The sequence below is a fragment of the Apus apus genome, chromosome 4 (genome assembly GCF_020740795.1).
Source record: "Apus apus isolate bApuApu2 chromosome 4, bApuApu2.pri.cur, whole genome shotgun sequence".
Taxonomy (NCBI): Eukaryota; Metazoa; Chordata; class Aves; order Apodiformes; family Apodidae; genus Apus; species Apus apus.
The window spans coordinates 61812317-61839240 of NC_067285.1; the positions used below are offsets into that span (position 1 = coordinate 61812317).

Genomic DNA, 26924 nt, shown 5'->3' on the forward strand with positions numbered 1-26924 from the left:
ACTGTGTATATGCATATAAGCATATTGTATAGAAGCATGTTTGATCTACCTTGTTGGTTTTTTCTCCATTTAATAAAATAATTTAGCAAAAAACCACAAGTGACTAATGCTTGCAAGCAGAACAAATTAGATCCTAGCAGCAGAAAGGTTAGTTTAATTTTCCAGGTTACTCAGTGGTGCCTTGAGCAAGTGTTCTAGCAGGGTCCCTTTTCAACCTGGCCTTGGCCTGTGCTGCTGCTAACCAAGCTCTAGCAGAAGGATTATGCAAGGGAAGACAAAGCCAAATGACCGTGAAGGGATTTTCCTGTCTCTGATACCCATACACATTTGTATTTTTCCACCTGTAACATTTGATTTTGTTGGTGCCTGTGGTTCAGAATTAGAAAAGGCAAGTCATGTTTTTGCATTTCCCACTGCCTTGTGGTGTGACTGGACTGTGTCGTGTCAGGTCATCTCTGTAGGCTTCTACTTCCAGAGATGCAGGCTATCTTATAAAGGCCATAAGAGAGAAGTTTACACAGGACAACTCTTCATGTTGCTATTTGGGCCTAAATTAAGACCCTAGATACAAAGCACAAAAAGTTTAAAGCACTCACCTTCACTGAGAGTCACAGACCTAGGCAAATTTGCACTCAGCAGAACAACTTCCAGTCTCTCTTGCCCCTGCTCGCAGCCATTCATGCATGCTAGGGTAAACACTGCTCCAACAGCACAATAACATACATTTGCAACAATATGGAGTAAAAAAATAAATTAAAGGAAGGGGAAGAACATGAATAAATATGTTTTGGCACAGCTCACTGAAGGTTGCTAAAAGTCTTTAATGATCAACAAGGCAGAAAGTCTTGTGGTTGCATGAAAGCCGGGAAAAGGATTCCTGGCTTCAGCTTAGCTACTGATTCATTACATGGCTCAGCAAGTGACTTAACATCTTTATGTCTGTATTTACTTCCACGTATAAATGCAGATGTAATAACCTTTGTTATGGTTTGTAAAGGTTATTCACCTTATCAGGCACAATCCTGATTATATAAGACTGCAAGTTACAAAGTACAGTTAGCTCAATTTACTTATTTGCAGATACCTTATTTTATTCCCTACTTGCATGTGGTTTCATCAAGAAATAAAGCCCCAAGATGTGCAGGATGAAGTCAGAGAGTTGTTTATATGAACTATCATGAAGCAAGGCAAAGACGCAACCAGAGAACAATGGGGAAACAAGCAGCCTGGCTAGCATCTCCCCAGAAGCCTAAAGATCTGGAAATAAACTTTCAGCTTTTATCAGGGCACTTATTTTAAGCAAAAAGAAAGCTTTTGGTCTCCATTCCTATGTTTCTTCTTTCTAGTCACAAAATAAGTCAGGAAAGGTGTTCATCTGGAAAATGCCCTGCTTACATGCTCCAGTGGCTTGCTCTTCAGAACAAAGATTTCTGTTCACAGTACTTAAAATTGGCTCTCAATTAATTTAGCTTTATTCTGCTCTCTATTAGGCAAGACAGAGATCATACAGATAATAAATCAGACTATAAGAACAGACTATATTTTGTGCATTCACCATTGAAGTACAGCATTATAGTACAGATCAGACCTACAAGCCTCTGTGAGACAGGACCAGATTCCCTTCCAACTTATGCATGGCATTTAATGCTGCTTTCTTAACTCACAGCTAAATGTGGGCAGTGTTACAGGTGGCAAAACTCCACTGAAAAAAAGAGTGAGCTCCAGCGTAAGCTAGATTTGATGTAAGAAAGTTTTTTTTCTGACACAGATATGCAAGTATAATAAACATCTACCAGTAAGGACTGCATCTTCACTATTTTGTCTAAAGTATGTTAAGCTACTTCCCAACTCACAAGAGAGGTTGCAGAGTTACCTCTGAGCACTGTATGAAAATATTTGCCCACAAACAGTCATGGCTTCATTTGAAGTTCAGAAGACCTTTCCTTCCTGCCTGTACTTACTTATTCCCTGCATCCCCACAAGAGTCCTCTTCTTACTACACCTAACCTAAACTACAAATCTTTCTCCAGTTTGGTTTCGAGAGCAGGGGGATGAGGCACACTGGAAAGTGTGCTAAGAGAACACTTCATATTGCAAAGATTTCCCCCTCCAGCCAAAGCCAAAGCAGCATAAACCTTCAGGTACTGCTTGGTACCCACCTCCAGATAAATTTTCTGTTCACTGTATTTTGTCTTCCAGTGTTCATAATGTTGCCAAACATCTTCCTCCTTGTCCCTCCAAGGTTTGCCAGCTATTGACAACACTGTCTTCTGTATAAACTTGCTGTTCCACATTCCTGAAGAACAGTCTAGAACAACAAATAGCAGCTGTTTACAAAGGCTTTTTTTTGAGGAATAATGTGTGTATGTACATTATGCATACAGGGTAGGGTGTACATACGTATCTATATGTATCTTTTTATATATGCAAAAAAAGGTAGAAACGTGTGTACAGACACATCCCAAAGCGATTAATCTGTGAGGCAATTGCTGTATTTCAATAAATGTAATACGAAACAGAGGGAATCACTGTTTGACTTATTTTTGAGATGAACAAAATAAATTTTTCAAAGGAGGGGCAGGTCTTAGGTAGAGACTAGTTATTGCAGGTGAACCCATTAAGAATACCTCAGCATACTGCTGCCATGGGCAAAGATATTTCCACAGGCAGCAAGGAAAAAGAAAAGACAGTAAGATATTCATAGACCACTGATAGAAATAAAAGAAAATACCATCTAACTACAAATCCTGAAAAACACAGAGCTTTAAAAGAGTGGTTGACAAAGCAGACTACATTCACAAAACAAACAAAAAGTCTCACAAGTCCAGGTCCTCATTGCATGCTAATTCTTCAAATCGAGTAACTCTTTGCACCAAAACATGTTCTGTGGATTAACCTCATTTCCCTATAAATTTACTACTGTTAGAAATGAGCTCTTGTGGAAAAACTTGCAACCAAAAATGCCCAGGAGACCCTCAAAATGTTAAAGACCTCCAGAATACCTGTAAACAAAAAATAGCCAGGTCTATTTAACTGTATGGACAGGAAAATTGTCAAAAGCTACACAGCACTTGGGAATTTTATGTGCCATCCCCACAACAGGGCTGGCTACCCTCCCAAAACATGGCAGTGCAGTATCTTAGGTGTCAGCCTTCGTGGCCTTGAGCTTTCCTGAGGTGAAGCTGCTCAGCACGCGGCCTGAAGTCTCTCCAGCAGCACCGATGTTACGTGTTGCATGGAGTTCAGGCACTCACAGTTCTGCTGCGCAGGTGCTTGAGGCCAGTGGTTCACATGGATTACCTAGCTTTCTGAAAAAAAACCAAAACATCTCTTTTTCAGCATTTAGAAGCAAAACTACTGTGTCTAAGGGAACATTGACCAACACACCTACTATCTTCAAACTTCCCTAGATAGAAATTACCTCTGTGCTCACTTTCCCTCTCACACTCCGCCCAAAAAGCACCTGAAAAGAATGAGGAACAACTATCTTCCCCTATCCTTCTGCAAATCTGTTACCAAGAAAAGGAGGAATAAGGAGAATCTCTATCCTTTATTGGATGCAGGGGAAAACATAGTTATCAAGGATGAGGAACTAGTTGAGGTACTTACCAGGGAGGTGGGTGAATCACCATTTCTGAAGATATTTAAAAGATGTGTAGATGTAGTGCTTAGGGACATGGTTTAGCACCAGACTTGGAAGAGTTAGGTTAATGGTTGGAGTCAATAACCCTAGGTCCATTTTCAGACTGCTCTCCTGCCTTGTTTCAAGGCAGGCTCCTAGGTCTATAGCTGGAGGGCTGAAAGTCAAAGGTGGCAGCTCTGATATGTCCGGTAACAATCCTCCTGTGCTTGCTGAATGATGAATTACATCAAGACAGTCTATTCTTTCTTTCCTGTTTTTCCAGACTGGTTTCTATTGAATTAACTGCTTTATACTTACACAATAAACAACGCAAAAGCTTGCCCAAATACAGCATTCATTTTTGCAGAGTGGTCAGCCAGTCATACCTGCATTTTCGTTTGCTGTATTTTTTTGCCTTCTCTAAATTAATACTGCTTCATTCATAATGTCTCCCTGCAAAGCAAACATTGTTTTTGGCTCCCACTGAACACAGCTTGCAACAGGCTGCTCAAGCAGGAAGGTTTGTGGCAAATGAACCATAAGCACAAACAGCATGAGCATGCAGGGAGAAAATGATGATACATTCCATTCCATGGGCACTAGGTTGTCTTAAGCAAGAGGGAAATAGGAAATAAAAGAAGAATCACACAACTTGAAGCACCTTCTAAGTGCACAACACAAGGACAGTCAGGAGAGATCTCTTGCCAGTCAGCAGAACACATAGCAGTGCCAATGCATTTCCCTATGGCTCTCCTGCCAGTGCCTGTCTAGAGGGTACTACAATCCAGCACCTAGTACGTACTTGCTGAGGGCCTTATAGCAGCAGCATTGCCTCATCTCAGACCCAGGAGACTCTCCCATTGGGTATGGAATTATGGTGTTCTTGAACTGGTTGAAGTTTTTTGGCAGCATGCAAGTGCATCCTCTTAGCCTGGCCCCATAAAAGCCTATGTATCTTCTAATGGTGCATCACATCTGCCTTGCCCTACCCGTTACTGAAACAAACAATATAATCCTTCAGTTTGGAAAACCTGGGTTTTCCAAAAAGGTGATCTATTTCACAATGGAAGAAATACACTAGTCACTTGGGATCTAATTCCACTGATTTGAAAAAGTTCTTGTTTCTCGCAGCAGCAGATTTAATTCTGCACTGCCTAGCTTTCAAAAACATGTCGAAGTCTCATCATTTGTACAATACTAGTGGAAAAAAGGTCTCATGACTCTGTTATCAGTTCATTTTATGTAACATGTTTGCAGTGAATGATTAAACAAAAAGATTATTGCTTAGTAAGTTTTGAGTAGTTGCCCAGAAATCATGCATGCAGAGCCAAATACTAGCATTGATGTTTAAGCACTTCTAAAAGGATTAACTAGAGGAATTGGTGCCAGAATTCATCCTTTGACTAGGAAGGTGTGCATGCCATTGATACGTCAATGACAAACTCAACATTGATTTGAAAACTGATGCAAAATGCACAGGAAACTTCATTCTGCTGCTGCTTCAGGTCTCAGCCCTAATGTACACTGAAGGATGAATCCGTAGTAATGAAGCTAGTGATGGCTACAGTCTGGGCAAACTGGGACACGTAGGATTGTCTTTGACTGTTCTCTTTATGCTTCCTTTATGAAGGTTATAAACCCAGTGGGCTGAAAACAGAGTTTGAGCAGATTGTTTAAACTACAAGAAACCCCATGTTAAATGCTGTACAGACATCAGGCTATACTGTAGTTCAAACCAATCCCCTCTCAAAATTCATCATGAGTAAAATAAGGAAAAATAAAATTATAGCAAATCCTCAAAAGGTACCATATTCCTTGGCTGGGGAAGGCTTCACTGTCAAGTTAGCTGGTTTGTAAGTATTCATTTGTATCATGCATGGCCATTCTGTAAAATCTACTTGTTTAATTCTTTGCCAACCATGACCAAAACCAATGATCAAAAATTACTATTTAAGGCCTAAAATAATCAGCAGCTTTTTCTAAAGAATCAGTAACGTATTGGTATATTTATTTCTTTTACTTTAAGGGTATGTTCAGTGGCTTTCAGTGAAGCCACTTCAGAAAACATCTTTCAGAAAAAATCATCTTGCTTCATGGACATGGCCAAAGTAACAATTTCTGGTGAAATACACTTTCAAGGAACACATGTCAAACTGTAAAGTTTAAAATAAATTTCTGGGTGAAGAACTTATCCAACATGCATTGCTTCACCTGTTAAACTTGGAACTGCTGTTGCACAGACCTACTATAAGCTTGGCAAAGGAAAAATACCCTTATCAGGCTAAGCTTCACTTCTTAAACCCAACACACCTCCTACCAAATCCACGTAGAGGCTGCTGTAGAGTCAGTTGTCTTCTGCATCACACAGCATTAACCACCTCCTAGCACTGTTCAATGTAACCAAATATTACTCTCTGTTTGCAGGCACCCTATTCACCTGGCATCACCCTGCTTTATAGCACTCCACTGCTCTGAAGCATGTGGCTTGTCAGGCAAACTTGTATCTTCTTGCTGCTGAAAGCTCTTCATAGATGTGCTCAAGGAGACAAAAAAGCCAATAGGACAGATGCCTCCCTCCCTATAAAGCCCTCAGTCCAGAGAAGATGTCAGACTGACAGGGGCTCTCTGTGCCTAGTTCTGTAAAAACCCAACTGTCTCTGCTCTAAAAAAAAACCCCAAAATTGTTCCACCAAAGCAACAGTTCCCACCAAAACAAGACAGCCTTGCAGGTAGCTATGGGGCCAACAGGCCTGACAGTGCCCATGGCGTACATCCTTCCCTGCCTTTAGTTCCAGGGAAGGGGATGTGGGTTTAGGAGCCTCTGCTCTTTGCTATAGCGTTTCCCAAACATATCCCTCCTGGAAGGTTGTTTCATTTATGGGAAGCTGTTAGGGAGAAGAAATTTTTTCAAGATAAATTACCACATTCTCTGTCACAAACAATGCAGATACAACACAGCTCTGAAAATAAGGTCAGATAACTTTAGGCTCCATCTATGGCTAGCAGTGCCTGCAAACATTTTTTGGGTATAACAGCTCAGCTGTCTATGCTATTAGATTGTTCTCACAATGTGTTGCATGATGTTGCCTACAGCTTTTTTCCAGACTTTTCTGTATATGGTTATGGAAGTAGTGCAGGAAAGACACCATTTTCAGTAAGTTAGGTTGAATGCACCAATGTGAGCTATTCCAGGTCATGACAGTAGATGACAAATGGTTAGAACTTTTTATATTTTAGTACAAAAGGATTAGGTTCTTTGGCCTCTTATATCTTTTACTACTTTCATTTCTTCTTCTAAGATTTAAAACACAAGCCTTAAATCCATCTGCAATCGTCTGTCTAACTTAACATGGAAATTTACAAGTTAGGTCAGAAACAATATTTTTTGAATTCCTTAAGTGAAACTGAGTCTCAGAAAAATGTATATCAATGAAAAATTGGTTGGTTGAGCCCATATCTAATTTTACTATAAAGCAAATTATGCAATGAGATGACCTGCTTACTGTGTTAGTTGAGTCACCTTCATTGAAGGCTTTCATAGGAGGTGATATAACATCCTAGTAGGCTTATAGAATTAGTGACTGTGCATTGGCTGCGTGATAGGAATGATGTCAGACTGGAAGATGGAGAGGATTTTTGAAGCTCTGGGGAAGTGCATGACTTCTGTGTTTTTGTACTGCAAAGCTCCCAAGCATAGGGAAAACAAACCTAGAAGGATGTGCAAGAAAAACTACGTATCATTTGAATTTCCAAAATTAATGCAGAAATCTTTTTTTTTTTAGCACATATTTACACAGCTAGTAAAATCTGAAACGAACCATCTAAGATTACTGACATTGCTCTTTGCTTTTCCCCTCCCAAATTCAGATTTTCTTGAACTGTCTTGGGACTGCAAGGGTTCAGTGACTTGCCTGTGCACTTCAGGGCAACAAGCTTTTGATCCCTCTCATTCACTTGCATGAATTTCACAAAATCTGTGATCACAAAAGCTGTCTTTTTTCCCAGCTCGTGTATGATTCAGACTAATGAGAGGGCAGAGGTAGGGGTGGCCAGTAGATATACCCTTCAGAAGTGCTGAGAGCATGACTTAGTCTTTGAGAGCAACAGCATCCCCATAAACTATCATGTAGTTGGTTTGCTGCATTTAGCTATTGCAGGGTTTTTTTTGTTTAAAGTTTAATTTCTTACTGAACCTTGAGTGACCTGGTAGGACATATGACATCAACTATGAGTAATCATTTGTTTGTAGTTAGTTACTATTAACACTACCAGGTAGTTTAGTCAATAAGAATACAAAAAGGCAAAAATGCTCAATACACTATTTAAAGGGTCTCCAGTGACTGAGGAAATTACTAAGCAGTGTGGAAAAGGTTGAAATTATTGTGGAGCAGAGCTATAAATACATAAATAAATTGCAATATGTGGCTTTCTATCAGGACATGTTTTGTATTGACTGCTCATCTTGCTACTTAAAATGCCCATTTTGTCACGCTTACCCCAGACTGATCTCTCCCTCTTTCCCTTTCCTTTTTTAAAACAAATATTTGAATGTAGCCTTTGTTATACGGTGGGTTCTGAGGTACAGAATTACTTTTTACTGACATCCAGCTTAACTTTCCAATCCCAGTTTCCAAACTATACCGACGTCTTCTACCTACTCAAAGCTGTATGTACTGTGACCAAGGCTGACTCCAGTTCCTTTCTCAGTTGTGTGTCCAGCCCAACTCCCTTTATTTTCCAGCTCTTTCAAATAAATATTCCGGATCAGCTAGACATTGCAGGCATGATGAAAGCCTGAATGCATTAATAAATCAATCCAGGTAATCCTGTCTTTTCTGGTCCTTTGCTCTTGTGAATTTCCTTTGGGTTTGTCAGTATAATATAAAGAGGCTGCGTGTCACTAGTGAATTGCTGTATTTACTTTCACTGAAAGTTTCTGGGGGACTGTCATTTTGGTGTTTAGTGTTATAGCAGCAGGAACAATGAAAGCCTGGTCCAGGCTTATGGTTCCTATGACAATTGACTGTTAATAAAATATAAAAAAGAATATTGGTAAATAGCAAGCAATCTTTACTACACTGATGAAGCATGATCAGTGCTTTGGTCATGGATGCTAAAATAAGAAGAGATAATTGTGTTTCTAGAGGCTGGCATGGCATACACATACAAGTATCATGGTTTACTAGATTATATCACTTGCATAGTATGTCTGCATGTCCCCTGGAAGCCAAATTCAGTACTGTTTACTCTGCATTACATTGGATATACTTTACAAGGAGATAATCAAACATAAAAGCACTTAAAAGAGAATTACTGTGATTTGGTTTAGGTTATCTAAACCAGCCTGGTTTTAAGACAGGAAAGCTTCATTCACTCTTTATTCAGATTCATAGCAGGTGTCCTATAAACATACCCAGGAATTTTCCCAGATACACAGGAACATATTGGTAGCAGCAAGACACCACACTATTTCCAGGCACTAGGAATGTACTTATCAAAAGAGCAAAAGTCCATAGCTTGGCTGAAAAGAAATAAACAGTTCCACACAATACAGGGCAGAAATGTATGAACAGCCCTTACACAGGAACAAAATGCCAATAAAGTTTCTGATCAAAACAGTTCCAAAACCATGCAGCCAGCTCCAGGGCCACGTGAGATTGAGATGTGGTGAGATGGAGTGACTACAAACATCCTATTCTATGCAGGAGTCATTGAGTGAGAGACCCATCCCTCTAACTGCCTTATTCTGAATTACTAGGCTAGAACTACACTGGGGCTGTTTAACTAATTGATTTTGCTTCAGAAATTGCTTTGTCAAACTAAACACATTTGTTTGAACTATCAGTTTCAATGTTTTTTACCAGATTTTGCAAGTCCAGTGTACATAAGAGAGAAAAACTTACATAGAGAGACTGACCTTTTCACTCTGCAAGCAGAGGTTTCAACAGAGTCATGTCTGATTAGAGATTTCAAACGTTTTGAAAGCCTTGGTGGTATTTGTGAAACAGAACATGTTTTTTTATGGCTTGGCCAATGTTGACATGCACTGAGAGGCAAAGCAGGACCTGGCACTCCAGCTAATCCAGCACACTGTGCTGACTCAGAAGAGATTAATAGGACTCTGGTTTATACAGATTAACAGTTGATAGAGTCTTTTGGTCCATGTCCCTACTTTGGCATCTGCTACTTTCTTGTCAAAAGTAAAATGAAACTTTCTATCCTTACAACTGCTGCATTACAATCTATGCCTGCATGATTTATTTCCAAGACAATTTGCAATAGCAGTGTAAATCTCACAGCTAGAATCTTTCCCCTATGCTTTTATCAGTCAGCAGTACCATAAGGTGTTGTCTTATATTGAATTATGCAGATAATGCAGTACAGGAGATACCAATGAATCAAAGATGGTACCAAGGATATTGCACTCATAATGAACCATGTTCCACTTAGAGGCTTCCTAAGCAAAGAATGTAGATTGAAGACAGTCTTTCAAAGAGCTGCTTTCTGAAGTGCACCAAATAAAAAGGAAATGTGCAGTAGTTTAACCAAAAGGATGTTCAAATTGATTAAGTCTGTTTCAAAAAGAGAACTTTATAATTTTCCTGCTCAGTTTTACCTGAGTGTGAACAGCTGGAACAACACTGATTCAACCCAAGAGACTATGAAATACTGTTACCCAAAGTGAAGCATTTCCAAAATGTTCATGCAGGTTCCAGAGTCTCTCCTGCTGCCAAAGTAATTTAAATTTAATGCATTAACTTTATGTAAAAATATATCTCTGCTTTGGAGAGGAGTTGGGAGCCAGCTGCCCTCCCTCTTAGCATATGTAAGTGATAATGGCAGGTGAATATGTACTATACTGTAGCTTCATATTTCTCCCTTTAGGATCCATGTCACTTTCTATTTTTGAGAGCTGACTGAGTGTTTACTAGCCTATGCTTCATCCCCCTCCTTCCCCTGGACCGTAACCCAAGATGCTGGTGGCAGTATTGGGTTTGCAGTGCTCTGACCTTTTGTCCTTCTACTTGAAATTGACTGGTTTTATCCCACGATGGCTGCCGGTTGGGTTACACTGATAACCTTTCATGACATGCCTGGTGAACTTCTCAGCAGAGACAGGAAAGGACCATGAATTACCTCAGCTTAAATAGCAGCAATTAAAAGTTGGGTCCCCATGAGGCTGGGATAGCATTAGATGTTTCTGAAACTGCCCTGGATACATGTGGGGCCATGAAGGGACTTTGCATTTAAGCCTTTGGGTGACTGATCCACAGGTGACCCAGGGACTGAAATCACATTCTGGGCCCCTTTCTCCAGTCCTTATTCAGGCAAAATACTTAGTGAACTTCTTGGGTATTTTGTCTAGTAAAGACAGATGAATCAATCCACTTGTGGAAGTCACCACATCCAGTTAACAAGTAAATGCAATTCCTTACCCACTGTGCCCCCCTACATCACGCCCCCCACACACATGCCTCACCCCCAAAAGATATCCAGAAAGGAATCACATGACAAATGGGAAGATATTTGAATAGTTTGTCACGCCCACCTAGAGTGCCTTCAACTAAACCCCTTGAAGTTTTACCTACATGCCAACGGCAAGTTCAAACTGGAAATGAAGAACTGACTGCCAGTGTTTGGTGGCTCAATTCAGAAAATAAAAACACTTGGTGGAAGGTTGACAATTTCTGGGCTCTGGGGATTTTTTCTTTGAAATCTTTCAGCCTACCTAAAAGCAAAATAACAGATTTGCACCCTTTCTCCTGATTTCTAATGTGCAAGTGAATTCATGTTTTGGTTTCCCCCTCATTTCACTTCCAAAAGATGGTGGGTTTTATTTTTATTTCAATTGTTGGTTGATTATCTCAATCTGGAATATTAAACTTCTATGTTCCTTTTCATGTGCAAAAACTCATAGAAGTGAACACAATCCTCAGAAAAAGATCAAGGAAGTTCCTGTCCTCTAGCTACAAAAGCATTATTTTGAATCTCCTTTCTGCATAGTGTTTGAGTTAATTTTGGCTTTGACACCCTGTAAAACTGTGCCTTAGTGAATGGTTAGCTGCTGCTCAAAAGGAGAGTTCCACCTCCTCTGACCCCTGGCTGCATCTTCCCACCCTTCCCTTAGCCAGCACAAGCACCCATCTGATGCTATGAAGAACCAGGTCAGGAAGTCTAGTCAGCAGAAAATTAATCTTTTTTCACAGTTTAGTCTTCTGCTGTTTTGGCTCGAATAAACTTGCTGAGGGTTCAGAAAAATGCAGAGTTTAACTAAAAAAAGCAGCACGCTGTTAGATTGGCTCAAACTTTACTTTTACCATTTGCCAAAAGTAGAGTTTTATCGGGTATGCCTAGAAATCCTTCTATCTTTTCACTTTTTCAGACTGTGGTCTCTTACATTACCCCAGATTTTCACAGTTCTGGAAAGCTCAGTGGAGAAGACTTGCATTCCTTCTAGCACACATCTCTACACCTTGCTTTCCCTCCACCTCCAAAACACATCCAATTATACTCAAGGCAACACAAATTTTGAAAACTTTTACGCATAATTTGCTAAGAAGCAAAACAGACATATTTTGACTTGCAGGTATTTTAATGTGTTGATAATACTTTTCCTAAGCGCTTTACTTCTAAGCATTAGCCTTGTTTTTCATTCAGCCTCTCTCTGAGGAATTAGGGTCCTCTGCCATCAAGCCATAGCCCGTCAGTAGATACTTGAAATACAACCAACTGCTATTTTCCCTGTGTGTCACAGTCAGATTTCACAGCACTTATTTTTTTTTTTTAATGTGGATGCCAAGACAGGGAGCATATACATATTAACTGAGAAGACTTGTTTGCTTTGATTAAGTATTCATGAGAGTAACTGCTGACCATTCCAGTATCTGCAGAGACCAAAATACGCTCTTTCCCAAATCATTAGAAAGTAGATGGCAGCAGGGGAAGCACATAACAAAACCTTGTTGATTTATGTTAGCTTCCCACCTGAGCAGCCATAGAGTTGCTATAAGACATAACAGACCTATAGATTCACTCCTTGGCTTGTCTGCCTGACCTGCCAGTTAACTGGTCATTAACAGTTAATGCATTTCCCAACAGTGTCCTGTGATAACAGAACATGCTCATGGTTTCATAATATGTATTTCATTGCAGGTGCTGTCTCTTAGTTAGAAGTCTGGTTTTTTCTACTTACAACAGGGTTATAAAGCTCCACTGATTTGCATGCTTTGGAAAACAGTAGCTAATAAATAGTACAAATTGCAAGCCTTTTACCCACGTATGTGACTTCTTTAGAGCTCAAAGTATCATCCTTGATAAGGATGAGAAATGCTGGCCTGGCTCTTACATGTCTGATAAGTGTGCACAAAACAGCTGAGTGAATTAACAAACCAAGGGCAAAAGGCAAAGAGCATGCATGGGATTAAGGCAGACAGTGATCCCCCCTGAAACATGCTATTTGATCATTTCATTTTCAAAAGGCAATATGACTTTGAAGCCCTAACAGTATTTTCCATAGAGCTGAAAATAAGGATGACAGATGTCCCACTAGTTCACTATCTACTGTCACTGCAAATATAGTTTTCTTGTCACCACCTACAAATCCCAGCATACGACTGCTTTTCCTCCCTCCCATTTCTCTCTCCGCGTCTAACTTCACATTTCTTCACCCCACCTGCTCTGCCGGAGCTCCCATCAGCTTCTTTCAAAATCACTGCCACTTAATCCCTTATGAGCAGCAAGAGCTTCCTGAGCTCATCTGCAAAGTCCCTATCCTTCTTTTAAAGGCTTACTGCTGTCATGCTGCCAGCAACTGAATGTACCTCATATTTTTATACTAGAAGGAAAGAGCAAGTTTCTTGGGTAAACCCCGAGCTGAATGACATTGCAGGGAAAACTCACATTTGGTCAAGATCTCCCGGACACACACTGCTGGCTTTCATTGGTATCAATGGGAATTTGCATAAGAATCTAACTTCTCTTGCAAAGCTTAAAACAGGACAAGGAGGTAACAACAAAATGAAGCTCATTAAAAAATAGAGGAAAATAATGAGAACACTGACAGAGGTCATTCTGTGACCAGTCAGCATATTTTGGTATTGGACCTCAATTCTGCCTCCTACTTCTCTGGCTGGGAGAACATTTCATAGAGGGACACTACATCTGGCCTGAAAACATCATCCAGACTCCAGCAATGCTGTTCTTTCTTTCCATCTGTCAGGGTCCTCAAGACTCCTCCACAGTCCATACACACCTTCGCCGGAACTCCACCTTCCCATTTTCCCACACCCATTTTGTCAAAAGGACATGCTCCAACTCAACCACTTTACTCACAAATGAAAAGAAAGACACAGGCTATGTCCACACAGCACAGTGAAGATCTAGATATTACCAAGTTACTTATTTTTAGGCCTTGAAGCAGGACAGTACGGTGGACGTTAGCGCCTTAGCAAATCCCAAATTTCTGTATCACTATGGCACCAAGCTAATGCACCTCTGCTGCTTCCAGCACTCCATCCAGCATCTCTGCATGGCCCTGTCTTGTGGTGTGTGGACAGCCTAATGCATGTCAGCATCCACCTGGTAGCTCTGCACCATGTGAGACATACCTAGCATTGCTACCTCATGCATCTAAAACACAACTGCAAGACTCCATCTCTGTTGACTTAAGGGAGTCCCCTCCTCAGAGTTTTTTGCATCTTCCACAGCACAGGGTGCACTTCTCTTCAAACAGCACCTCCAGTTATTGCTAACCCTCCTTCACCAGCGAAGAAGGTAAGTATCTTTGTCATCTCCTGCCCTTCTCCTGGGGTTTTATCAGTCTCCTGTCTTCTCTGTTAGTTACAGCAGATAAGACTGGTTCAGCCAGTCAGCAGACTTTTTCTCATGAAGCCATAGTTCTGCTTCTGTCCTATACTTGATGTCCTCTTTTGAACTTGGGAGAAAAATGTGGTTTAGTGCCTGAACTGGCTGACTAAATACTTCAGTAATTAGGTTAAGTAATGCCTGCCTTCCTGCAGATGTATAATCCATTTAGGTCTAGATTAACCCTTTGCACCTACAACATCCACAGCCATATAGACAAACGGCTATGTGGCATAGAGGCTATTCAAAGTAACCCACATCCTCTGCTATCCTAGTGGTCACTCTTGGGTTTTACTAAGGGTGAATTGTAATCATATGAAAGATCTTGGACCAAGATAGTACACTTCCTGTCTTTCATCAGCAAAAAAAAAAATACTGCATTAATAAGCATAATCACAACCATGTGTACTCATAGTCATCAAATAAGTGCAGTGCAATTATATTTCTCAGACTGTCTGGCTTTACAACACATCTGTGCTCACGGGGTACAAAACATCCAGTTTTCATAGACATAAGTAGTCCACCCAGAAGCAATTCCCACCAGGGAACTTTTCCTCAGGTCCCAAGAGGGCAATCTATCTAAGTAAAATGTGGAGCAATGAGGCTCCAGAAGAAAATAAGCAAAGAAGTCATCCTCCCAAACTGCAGAAACAGGGAAGAATTAAACTTGGCAGGTACTTCTCAAGGTTGTAAGAAAATATGTGAAGTGTATGGTGTGACTCTGTCGCGGGCCGGTACCAAGAGCTACCGGCTGTCAGGATATTTTCGCGACTTCCCCCCCCCCCCCCAATGTGGAGAGGTTTATAAATGAGCCCTGAGTGTGGGATCGTTTCTTAGAAGGTAGATTAAAGTACCCCCCCACCACGCTCAGAAACGTATCAGAAACAACCTTCTGGCAGTGACCAAAGTGTTTCAATTCTGCCATGTATACAAGTCCACCTGAGAATTCAGGGTGGAGAGGACAGCTCTCTCCTCTCTCTGGGGGAGGAACTCCCATCACCAGTTTCCTCTTCCCTCCCTACTAACATACTGTGAGCAATTCTAGCCCAGCAATGCCATCTGTGTGGGTTTGCAGAGCCAACACAATGAAACCCAATGCAAGTTTCTCCTCCAAGTATTACCACAGAGCAAGCAATGACCATATATTTTTAATCTAAATGCTATATTTTTTAATAGACGGTAGCTCCAGAAAGTACACTGTGTAATTAAAAAGAAAATACAGATCTGAAATGTGAATCAAAAGCCATAATGTCACAGGTTATGTGGAGGACAATTAGCATCAAGCTGCCTTAAAGCTTGTATGTGAACCCACAGTGTGCTCCTTATGATCAATGGATGTTTCCTCAGTGCACACATAGTACAAATCTCCCTGTAAGTCCCTTTCAAGCCCCCACTATGAGACAGATAAGCACGTACAGGACAGGGGAGTCTTAGTTACAAAATGCCTTTAATAAAATGTTTTCTAACCATGTTACATTATGGCTAAGCAGGCATGAGTTACAGCAACCTCCTTTCATCCACTAAGACTTGATCTATGTGCAATTCAATTTCATAAATGAACACAAGAGAATACAGAAGACTTTTCACACAGATATAATTTCTTGTCAATTTATTAAGGTAACACAGCAACTCATAGATCACCACCTAGATTTCAAAGCACAAATATGGTTCCACTGTGTGTACTGGGGAAGTCTATAAACACTCTCTATACAAAAGGAAAACCTTAATCTCCAAAACTTGGGCAAATGCGCAATTTCTGGATACCAGTCACAGCTGCGCCATGGGTGTCTGTACAGCAAGCCAACCCAAAAGCCTGGACTCATGTGTGTTCACAACATAAGGAAGCTTGTACCTCAGTCAGGAACAAAGCTTTAGACTGTACTCCAAATTAATCCTTAATGAACAACAGGTCTTCCTTACCCTGTTGGATATTTTCTCTTTAGGGGTATTTTTCTCAGCCTAGGAAGTGGAAGAAGCACCAGCAATAACCGAACACCCTGCCTCCCCTGCAGTTAAGTACTAAATAATTAAATTCCTGCCATTTTTCCTTGTCCTCACCATTTCTGATGAGACAAAAACTCATCAACGACAAGCACGCAGCTCCAACTGGAGGATGTGACCGTGTGAGAACAGTGAGAGAGGTTACCTCAGGACAGGCAGCGGAGCAAAAAAACAGATTGCGTCAGCATGGGAAACGATTGGGCAGGAGCGGAGGGTGTGTCAGGGCATGCTCCCAGGCAGAGGAAAGCTCAAAATAAACAAGGAGAAAGTCACTGGCCAGGGGTTTGAATAAAGGCCTCGGAAACGCAAAGAACTGGGCCACACTAATGAGGGCACCAGCACTTCCCTGTGAGCAGAAAGCTGGGAAGGAGGGTGGAGGGAAAGGAACAAAAAGCCAGACGTGGAAAACTGTGGAAGAGTTGCAAAGAGAGCTTTAGAAAGGAAGTAATCTGAAACTTCAATCTGACAGAGAGAAACAGTACGGTTGGTCAGGAATTTGGTGGTAGGGTTTCTCATGATAAAATTTAATTAACGCAAAACCTACTGTGAGTGTAACTGAAGCGCCACGGAGTCCTGTACGTGGACAAGGTGTGGCAGGGACAGAGGCTGCCGTTGCCCCAAGGAGCTTAGAAATTACACTTGGGTGAGACGCAGCAGATGGCTGCAAACAGATGGGCAGCAGAAAGGATAAGGAAAGGCACTGTTGGGCTGGTCTCAACACCAGGGCTGAACTCTGATCCTCTCACTTTGAAGGCACCAGAGGCAGTTTTAAAGGAGTGTGTGCTTGGAAAAGAATAATGTTGTATTTCAGCATAAGTTTATGGGTCACAAGCAAAAGGGCTAACAGGAGTGGCAAGGCTCCTTTAAAAATTTGTCAAGGGAAAAAAGTTTAGCACAATGGACAAACACTTTAGCACAAAGAGAGCCAGGAGTAGCCACTTCAATAATAGATGAGATATAAAGCAGGGTGAAGGAGACACCAGGAATGATCTTGTAGTGAAAGTGTCTACATTTCAGGAAATGGAAGAGCCAGAGCTTGCCAATAAACTAGCAAGCAAGGGAAGTATTGTGCTTAAACTTACAATAAAATGCTGCTGCAACGTTTGTTTTCTATAGAAATTGTCCTTTGACAAAAGCATTTAAAAAGTTATTCCTACTCTGAAAATATCTAGAATAATAATTTTTTTTAAAAAGGTAAAAACTAGTGAATGCCTGCTGCTGAACTGATAGTTTCTAATGCTGTTGGCAGGGTGCAGACCTGACAATTAGATCTAAATTTTATTCCTAGCTCTGCTATTAAGCTGCTACATAACTTTAAGCTTGTCACTGTACTGTCTCAACACCCCATCTGTAAAAGGGGCATAAAACCAGCCATCTGTGTGACAGACGTTAATGCTTTGAAACGCTCAGATGCAGGCATCTGTAAAGGGTATTTAAAGGGGTCCTTTCTACAGGCACTGATGCACGCATTCTTCCTATTTTCATTTATCTCCCTTTCACTGTTCAAGAGACATCTACAAGCCTAATTTGTAATAAGCTGTCAATTCTATTTCTATCCAAGCAAAACAAGAGACTCCAGTTGCCTTAAAATACACAAGGGTGAAATCCCTACTAACTTAGGTAAATGCAGCTTACAGTTTGCAGCATTTCATGGGGGTGCACCAACACTTTTTCACATTATACTCAAGACAGATGCCAGCAGGGAGAGCTCCAGGTTTTGGTGCAAATTTTTCTAAAACCTTGTGGTAGTAAACTCACGCTAGTTTATAACCATACACTAAGGAATCCTGGTGCAGTCCACATGTTTTTCTCCACCTCTGAAATCTATGTTCTGACTTGTAATTCTAGTTTATGGACAGCAGTCATAATTTCAATAGTAAGTAGTTGTTATCTCCACACTACTGTATTTTAGCCATTTAAATAGTCATTAATCAATTAGCTAATTAGCCATTTAATTCCTTTACCATCATCAGACATACAGTGGATGTTCAATAAGACTAAGGTGGTTTTTTTTACCTCTATACATTGTATACACTGTAATTCTGAGTAATTCACACAACTTTTTAAGACTCCAGATTTTTTTCCCTTTTAAGAGCTATCTCTATAGTCAGTATATACTTACATATATATATATATATATATACACATACACACACACACACAAACACACACAGATTTCTTAATTGACCTAGTCTGTATTAAAGTGCTTTGAAAGTTTTGGCTGGAGTGTGCCATAGAAGTTCAAGTTGTTATCCTCTTGTATGTTTTCAAGCCTTGAAGTTTCAACTGGAAAATGAATTTAAGTGAAAGAAATCTACAGAAACTCATTCACATAATTATACTTAAGCAAGAAGAAAAACTGATCCAAATATACCTACCACCATCACTTAATGTACATGTTAATCTACAGAGTATGTATTTTCAGTACATTACATTTAAACCCACTTTCCAGAGTGAATAGCATTGCAAGGACTGCCACCCAGTGGTGAGTCAAGGATTTAACACGACTAAAGATAATGTAAAATTAAAAGGTGTCAAGGCTGAAAAAGAAAAGGTTAAGAATAGCAGCTAATAACGATGCTGGAACTATCAATGGTAGAAATAATTTCATTAGTCCACTCCAGATACTATTTACAATGTTTAGCAAAAGACATCTGTTTTTCAAATGTAGCTGTCCAGAAGCAGTATTTTAAGCTGACCATCAAAAGTAGGTAAAAAGGCTTGTTTAGTCAGTTTAGTAAACAAGCTGCAGCTAAACACAACTCATGGACACAGCCAAAAACACTACAGGCCTGATTTCCCTCTTTGCACCAGTCTGTCTCCAATGTTTTCACTGGAGTATAGCCTGGGTTCATCCAGCTAGTAGATGAAACAAGAAAATACTGTGTATTTCTACTGCCTTTTAAAACATTAGAAGGGAAAAACTTCATACATCTAAAATTTTTCCTGCTTAAGCTATGAAACCAAATGACTATTTGAATCTAGTTTTTTTAATAATTTTGTTAAGTAGCAGTGGCTTTAAGCATTACGTGCCTTTTAAAAAAGGTCTGATGGAACATTCCACTTCCCTAGTTTTATGAGCTTTCATATTTATTGCCTTGTCTACTGTGTATATGAATCTCAGTATTTTTGACAGATTTTTCTTAGTTTGTTCCATTGGGTACAGACCATATGTTGCCTATGCTCATAAAACACTCAGTAATTGCATGTGCAGAAAAAAAACCACAACACAACAAAACTACTTGCTCACTAAGAAACTTCAGAACTTTCAGGTTATCCCTGCAGAGGTGTTTTTAAATCCAGCTCCAGGAAACAACTGCCTCCTTTTCTTAGAGTTCCAATGAAATTTTGGCAGGATTCTTCAATGTATTTGGCAGTTAACTTCTATTGATTTAAACAAAAATTATGTACCCGAATTCCATAAAGATCTTGGCTTGACTGCTGTTGATGTAGATTTTGGATACAGGAGTGCCTTTGTTAGCTTCCTATTGTAATGTTTGGGGATGCAGAAGGATTTTTATTGTATTCAGGATGAGTCAAGCAGGCAGCAGCACAACAGATGGTGTGGAGTGTAGAACAGCAAAGATGAAGATATGAGACAGCTAAGAGAAAACTGCAATAGTCAAAGGAACAACTAGAGGATGTGAGAGGCTGAAAGGGTGAGAGAAGCCAGGAAGTTGAGCTTTGCCATGTATGTCAAGAGCTAATGAAGTGTGGAGTCAGTGCAGGGTGACATAGGTCAGACAGTGGTCAGCAGGGAAAATTAAAGGACGTGCAGTCAGAGTAGAAGCAACAGAGGTATAAAAACCCAGCGGAGCAAGGCTGATAGATCACCAAGTAGCTGGTGGGGCTAAGTGATAGGTTTTGATGCAGGTACCAGAGGAGGAGGAATATGGAAGTGGATGAGCTGAGAAGACCGATAAATAATAATACCCTTTGAAGACAGAAATACCACAGCAGTTAGAAAGAGGGCAACCAAAACCAGCAGCAGTGCCCTGGAACTCAGAAGTCTAGAATGACAGTAAAGAAATGTAGGATGGCAGCTGCTGAAAGACAATAATATAGTAGAGTCATTCTTATGTGGTATGGTGGAACAGTAACTTCCCCAACTGGTACATCAAACCCAAAGCTTGTTAAATGTTATTGGAGCATTATTTTTAAATAACATGCCGATGCCCTCCAGCTCCCCCTGGGACCCCTAGGACCTCCACAGCCCCCTTGCCAGGGGCCCTCCAGACCCTCCCAAACCCTACTAAACCCCCTGAGTCGTTACCCCCTTCCTCTCAAAAATGTGTCTGTGCCAGCGGTGCCTGCATTCTTTCAGAAACCCATGCTGGGGATGCAGGCAGCCTTCCCTGGATGGGCTGTTAGTGCTTGATAACCCTATCAGTGAAGAAGCATTCGCTAGTATCTAATCTAAACCTCCCCTGGCACAACCTGAAGCCATTTCCTTGTGTCCTACTGATTGTTATTTGGGAGAAGAGACAAATCCCCACCACACTACAACCTCTCTTCAGGCAGTTGTAGACAGCAGTTAGGTCTCCCCTGACCCTCTTTTTCTCCAGGCCCACATGTGCCTGAGCTGGAGAAAGCCATGGTCTGCAGCCAGAGCTGCTCTTGATGCTGTGTCCTCCTGTCAGTCTGCACCCTCATGTGAGATATTCCAGTGCTGGGTTTGAGCAGGCAGCAGCACCCTTGCCTAGCTCTGGCAGAGGGAGACCAGCCTGGGTTCTACAACAAAAATTAAACTGCTTTTATTTTAGAATAAGTGAATATATTCCCTTCCTGCTGTTTATACATCTGACTGCTGCTCAAGGGGTATCCACATAGGTCGCTGACATGAGGTCTTGAAACTCCAGTCATCTCCTTGGTGGGATGAAGGGTCAACACAGAGGCTACTTACTGCAGCTTGGCACAACAGTAATTATCTGTGAATCTCCAGATGTCGATACAACTTTCCAAGCATAGCTGGGATTGTAACTTGCCACACAGCTCAACCATGCCCTTGATGCTGAACTTGTCTGCTGCTCTTCAGCCAATTTTCAGTGTTGTCAGCCATGACCTGTACTGTCCTGGTGTAGGCATACTTGATAATGAGCTTCACCATTTCAGATTAAGTGCTAGAGATTTTCTATCAGCTGGAAACAAAAACCCCCAAAGGGGTTATCAATGGGGTTTGGAGGAGGAGAAGGATTTTCAACTTCAGACATGCCTGTTCTTTCCTCCTCCCTCCCCCATTTCCTTTCTGACAACGTTTAACATCTGCAATAACTTGAATGTAAAGCTTTTCAGTGATAGTGTAAATGGCTTCTCAACCTCAGGGCATGCCTGTTGCCCAGGAGACATGCTGTCCGCTGCTTTGCCATCATGGATGGACTCCTGCAACTCACTGCTCTGTTTGTGTAGATGCCACTTAGGATGCTCGCTCATCTCTGGCTACCAGAACTTGCTCCTGATCCTTGCCTTACCCTGAAATCAGACACAGAAGTTCTTTTTCAATCAGCAGAACATACACAAGCAAACATAATCATCAACTTACTTGTCCCTTAACCTTCCCGAACAGCTTGAAGGACTTAAAAAGCACTCAGTATGCTAATCCTGAAATATGCAAGTCCTTCAAAAAACCTCCATTCAGCTGCTGAGCAGGCTTTCTGAAGCAGCGGCGGGAGGGCTGAGGCGGACCGGGGCGAGGGCAATGCCTGCTCTAAAACAAAAGCCCAGAAGATGCATCACCGGTCTTCGGTTTTCTGGGTCTAAGCTTACAAACGGGCAATGATGTGGCAATAGAGGGGCGAGAGATTAAACCTGTGGCGGGCACACCGCTGCTGGCTGCTCGGGAAGGCGGGGACACCGGTGCAAGCCCGGCCCGCCCCCGCCCGCCGTGCCTGGAGCCGCCGGAGAGAGCGCCAAGCTGCGAACCCCGAGCCGGCGCGGCCCCTGCTGGCGCCAACAGCGCTCGGGGACGCCCCGCCCCGCCCCGCCCCGGCGGCCGCTCACGGGGCGGCTCCTGCCGCCGGGGCCCGGCGCGGCTACCGGGGCAGCGCGCGGCGCGGTAACCATGGCAGCGCGGTAACCATGGCAGCGCGCCCCGCGCCCCCGGGGCTGGGCCTGCCGGGCCGCCGAGACCCCGCCTCTCCGCCCGCCAGGATTCTCAGGCGGACTCCGAACCCTCCCGCGAGCCCCGACAGCCCTTCTACCCGGACGGGAACCGGCTGCTCCGGCTCCTCGGGCCTCGCGCCCCCCGCCCAAGAAGCCACTCGGGACGTAACCGACTGGTCGCCCGGCGGCCCGTCCCTCAGGAACACGCCGGGCTCCCCCCGGGACGCCCGCGCCTCATCGCCACCCAGCAGCGCTCCCCGCCACCTTGAAGCCTTTCGGGGTCGCCGAGGCGCCCACGAGACAGGCAGGGGCAGCTGACAGGCGGGGGCCCCTCCGCGACGGGGCAGCCGAACACCCCGACACAGCAAGGCGAGCCACGAGTCCGCAGGCGGGGCAGAGGCCCCCACCCAGCGAACAGGGCGGCCACTCAGTCAGAACTCCCCAGCACCCTCGACAGACACCAGGGCTCACTCAACGACACAGCCAGAAAAGGTACTCACCCACAAAGGAGAGGTGAGGGTGCACCGCCCGCGAAGTCCTCCAGGGTGCCAGCCCCAAGGGAAAGGCTGCCACCACACCCCGAAGAGCTGCTGAAGGAAGACGCAGGACACGCCGCCGAGGGCCTCCTTTTATAGCCTGGCCGGGGCCAAGCCGCAGTCACCCATTGGTCGTCGTGCCCAGGCTCCCCCGGATGCTTGTGTCCTATTGGCTGGCGACCCTGTCTGTCAGCCAGGGGCCCTGCCTCCCACTCCCGCCGCTGGCGCGGGGCGGCGGGGCCGGGGGGCGGGGGGGCCGGGGGGCGGCGGGGCCGGGCGGGAGCGGGGCCGGAGGGCGGCGGGGGCCACCCCGCAGCTGCCGTGCGGAGAGCGGCTCGTGGGCTCCGTCCTGCTGGCTTCCCTGGCCGTGCCAGGGCCTTAGAAGAAACGCCCAGCGCGATTCTCTCTTCTCTTGAAGTTCTAGACGGAAAGGAACTCCCCGGTTTGCAGCTCTCCGGGACGGCCCGATTGTTCGTGTTATCGGTTTTTCAGATTAAACAAGGCTTGATCGAGTTGTACAGGGTAATACCGCTCAAAATACAGTGACCGCATCTTTCTGATTAAGGTGACCATGAACTTTCTCATACTAGTGAGTCATGTAGACAACATCACTTTCTGGTGGTGTAAGGGGCTTCGTCTGAGCCTCCGTTTTGTGAAGAGATGAGTGGGAACACTTGGTGCGCTCTGTTGGCCGTCTTCAAGGTTTGCTGTCTGGATCTGAGGCAACAAAAGCTAAGAGGCAGGAAAAATATTTAAGGCAATTTAAGTGTAACAAAACGTTAAGTCAAACAAAATTATTTTACTTTCACAGGTTTAATCTCGAGATGCTTTCATTTGCACAAAGCCCAAACTTAGTATTTCCAGCAGACAAAATCGCTGACCCTGCAATTGCAATAAGCCCAGTGTCTCCTGTGCTCTTGGAGCAATGATTTGGTGCTGCATTAGCTGGAAATTACAGTTAGGGATCAACTAAATTTTAGAGGAATACTGAGAATGCATTAATAATTTGGTGCAGTGAATTTTTCATATCTATGTTCTATATTTTTCATAGATAGATATTTTTCATATATACGAAAGGCCAGTTGACAAGAAGCAAGCCCACAGAACAAGGGACTAGTTTTTGATTGCTGTATTTCATGAAGATGTAAGTCTTGCTTTCAGAATTCTACTCAAATTATGCAGAGAAGATTCTTACTACAATACTGTTTTAAGGATATCTGCACACTGTATTTCTAGCTTCTTTGTTTTCCCTCTCAAAATACAACAACATTAAAAATTAAAAAATCATTTTTCCTCTACTATCCTGAAGAGCCATAAACAAACAAATACTAAATAATAATTTATTTTTTTTAATCAATGGAAGTTTAAAACTTCTGTCAAACACTTAGGTATACTATTGTGGTCTGCCTACAATCCACATACAGCCAACACTTAATATATATGAGTCAACATTACTTTTTTTGTTGTTTAAATTTTAAGCTAATATATCAGCAGAGTATCCACTCTTCTGGAAGACTAAGGCAATAGGTTAAGTTCCCTCATTGTTAAGAATACATCTGACTTGAATTAATGGTTTGCTGAGCCTGGACAGCTTGTTAGGCTAACGAGGCTGAAAGATCAGTTGTCACAGCCAGTGTCACTGCCCGAGGTCACACAGAGCAACAACAAAACAACACCCAGGCACCCACAAACCAGAAGTGGGTCTGTATAGAAATGCAACCGCACTAACTAATGTTACAGAGACAGACAGGATTTCACCTATAGCAAATCCATTCAATTTCCAGTGCCCAAGGGAGGTTTCTAACAGAAATAGTAAGACAATTCAGTGCACCACTTCCTTCCAAACACATGCGGATAATAACTAGCTGTTACAGATCATCTTTTTGAATTTTAGAGACAACTGCATTTCTTCACTTTGAAAAATATAAACCAGGATAATTCCTCCTTAATTTGCTGCTCATAAACTATTAGCATGTAAAAGTAGCTAAAGTAAAAAAAAAAACACAACAAACAAAAAACCCACAAAACACAACCCCCCCCCAAACAACCAAACAAAAAATACCTCAGGAAAGAAAAAGGGCACTGGAAAGAAAACACAGGAAAAGTTTCAGTCCTAGCAAATGTGTAACTCTCTACTACCAAATTTTCAAATAGCTTTCATTTAAGACAAAGCCAATGATTTTTCTTTTTCTCGTTTTGTCTGTAATGCCACCTGCAGGGCAGCATGTGTTTAACTGTAAAAACCTGACAACATAATAAAAACTATGCATGTTTCTTATTGGTATTAACTATGGTTAACCAGCGAGATCATGGTTGAAGGCTGGAATACTGAAAATTCTTGTTCAATCTAAAAGTTAGCATTCATTTAATTACCTTTTTTGTTAACAGACTTGCTTGGAAAGTTATTTTTATCTTGTAGAACTTCCTTTACAGACAGCATTTCACAAGCAAACATCTCCTTGATCACTTTTAAGTGAATCGTGTAAACTCTTGAAACCCTAAGAAAGTTTTGAGGTTCAAGGATGCTGCGTTGCTGTTCTATCTGCCCAGTTCTGTGTCTGACAGTAGATGACTTCAGGACATTGTGTTGCCAACAGGCATAAAGAAACAAAACCACCAATGGCGTGGGAACTGCTGCATCAGCTCAGCAGGACGTGCTCATACTCACCGTTTGCTTGCTTAGTATCCATCCTGCCAGCTGCTGCTAAGGCCATCCTTGATTGCTCAGCTGCACAGCCTTTCCCTAGGAGATGTCTTGACATATTTATTACTGGAGAAACCGACGCATCTAGCATGTCCACCACAGATCTAGAACTGTCTTTGTCCACTGCTTTTACTGCGAATACTTTGTTGTTCACCAGTTGATTCATAACAGAATTGGCTGTTGAGGTCCAGGCTCCTTATGACAGCTTTATACCTTAGAAGGCAGGTGGTGCAGAAAGGTCCTGAGGATAGGCCAAATCTCAACAATATGTGGAAAGGTACAACAGCAGTGTTCACAGGAACAGATCAGGCAGCAGATGTACCAAGTAACTTGCCTCCACTTGTCATGCTTGTAACAAGATTCCAAGCCAAATAATCTGTATTTTGTAGTACTTAGACTTAATACAAATCTGACAAAGATCATGTACAACTAGTGTGTTACAAAAAGAGGTGCCTAAATTCCACATTAATACTTCCTAGTATGAGTGTCTAAGAAGTGTTAAGTATTTTAGTCTCAACCCATAGTTCTGAACATGAACCATGGGGTCCATGTTGTGTCCAGGCTCTTTCTTAGTCCTAGAACACTCACTAGCCACCATAGGCATCATGATTTGCCCCAGAAAAGAGATGTCTTTAGGTCATGCTCCACATGCATTAATCGGTTCCACCTGTACATACAAGGGAAGTGTTGTTTGATGTTGCCCTCCAAAGTAAGAAGCTAGAATGACGCTCTGAACTTTACAGAAAAATTTGAAAAGCAGGGGTGGGGATCGACGCCTCTCCCCCCACAAAGGAACTTAACTATGCCTTTTGGAACAGCGGCCTGAACGAACTTAAAATGCCTGCCTTGCTGTCACAAGGACACCAAGGACAAACCAGTCTTTTGACTGACAGCCCCAAAGGTGTGTGGGGGGAAGGCAACGATGTTACAAGTTGCTCCTGCCGAGCAACCCCCCTGAGCCCTCCTGCTGGATACAGTCCTCTGACAGGACAGGTGCTCATGCAAATAAGGGAAAGACAGCAGAACACTAGCAAGAAGGCAGGACTTCAGACTATGAAATACAGTGTCTGTGGGCCCCTCGTGCTGGAGTTTTGGGCTG

At 42.5% G+C, this 26924-nt stretch overlaps 1 long non-coding RNA gene across 1 annotated transcript in view; it reads right to left on the minus strand.

Annotated features, from left to right (window-relative positions):
• Window positions 1-23293, minus strand: part of LOC127383653 (uncharacterized) — a 35304-nt gene extending 12011 nt beyond the window's left edge. Inside the window, exons 1-2 of the long non-coding RNA XR_007889251.1 lie at window positions 23086-23293; window positions 2160-2308 (exon numbers count right to left, since the gene is read on the minus strand). This is a non-coding gene — a long non-coding RNA (uncharacterized LOC127383653). The remainder of the gene's footprint in view (window positions 1-2159; window positions 2309-23085) is intronic.
• Between the last annotated feature and the right edge of the window lie 3631 nt (window positions 23294-26924).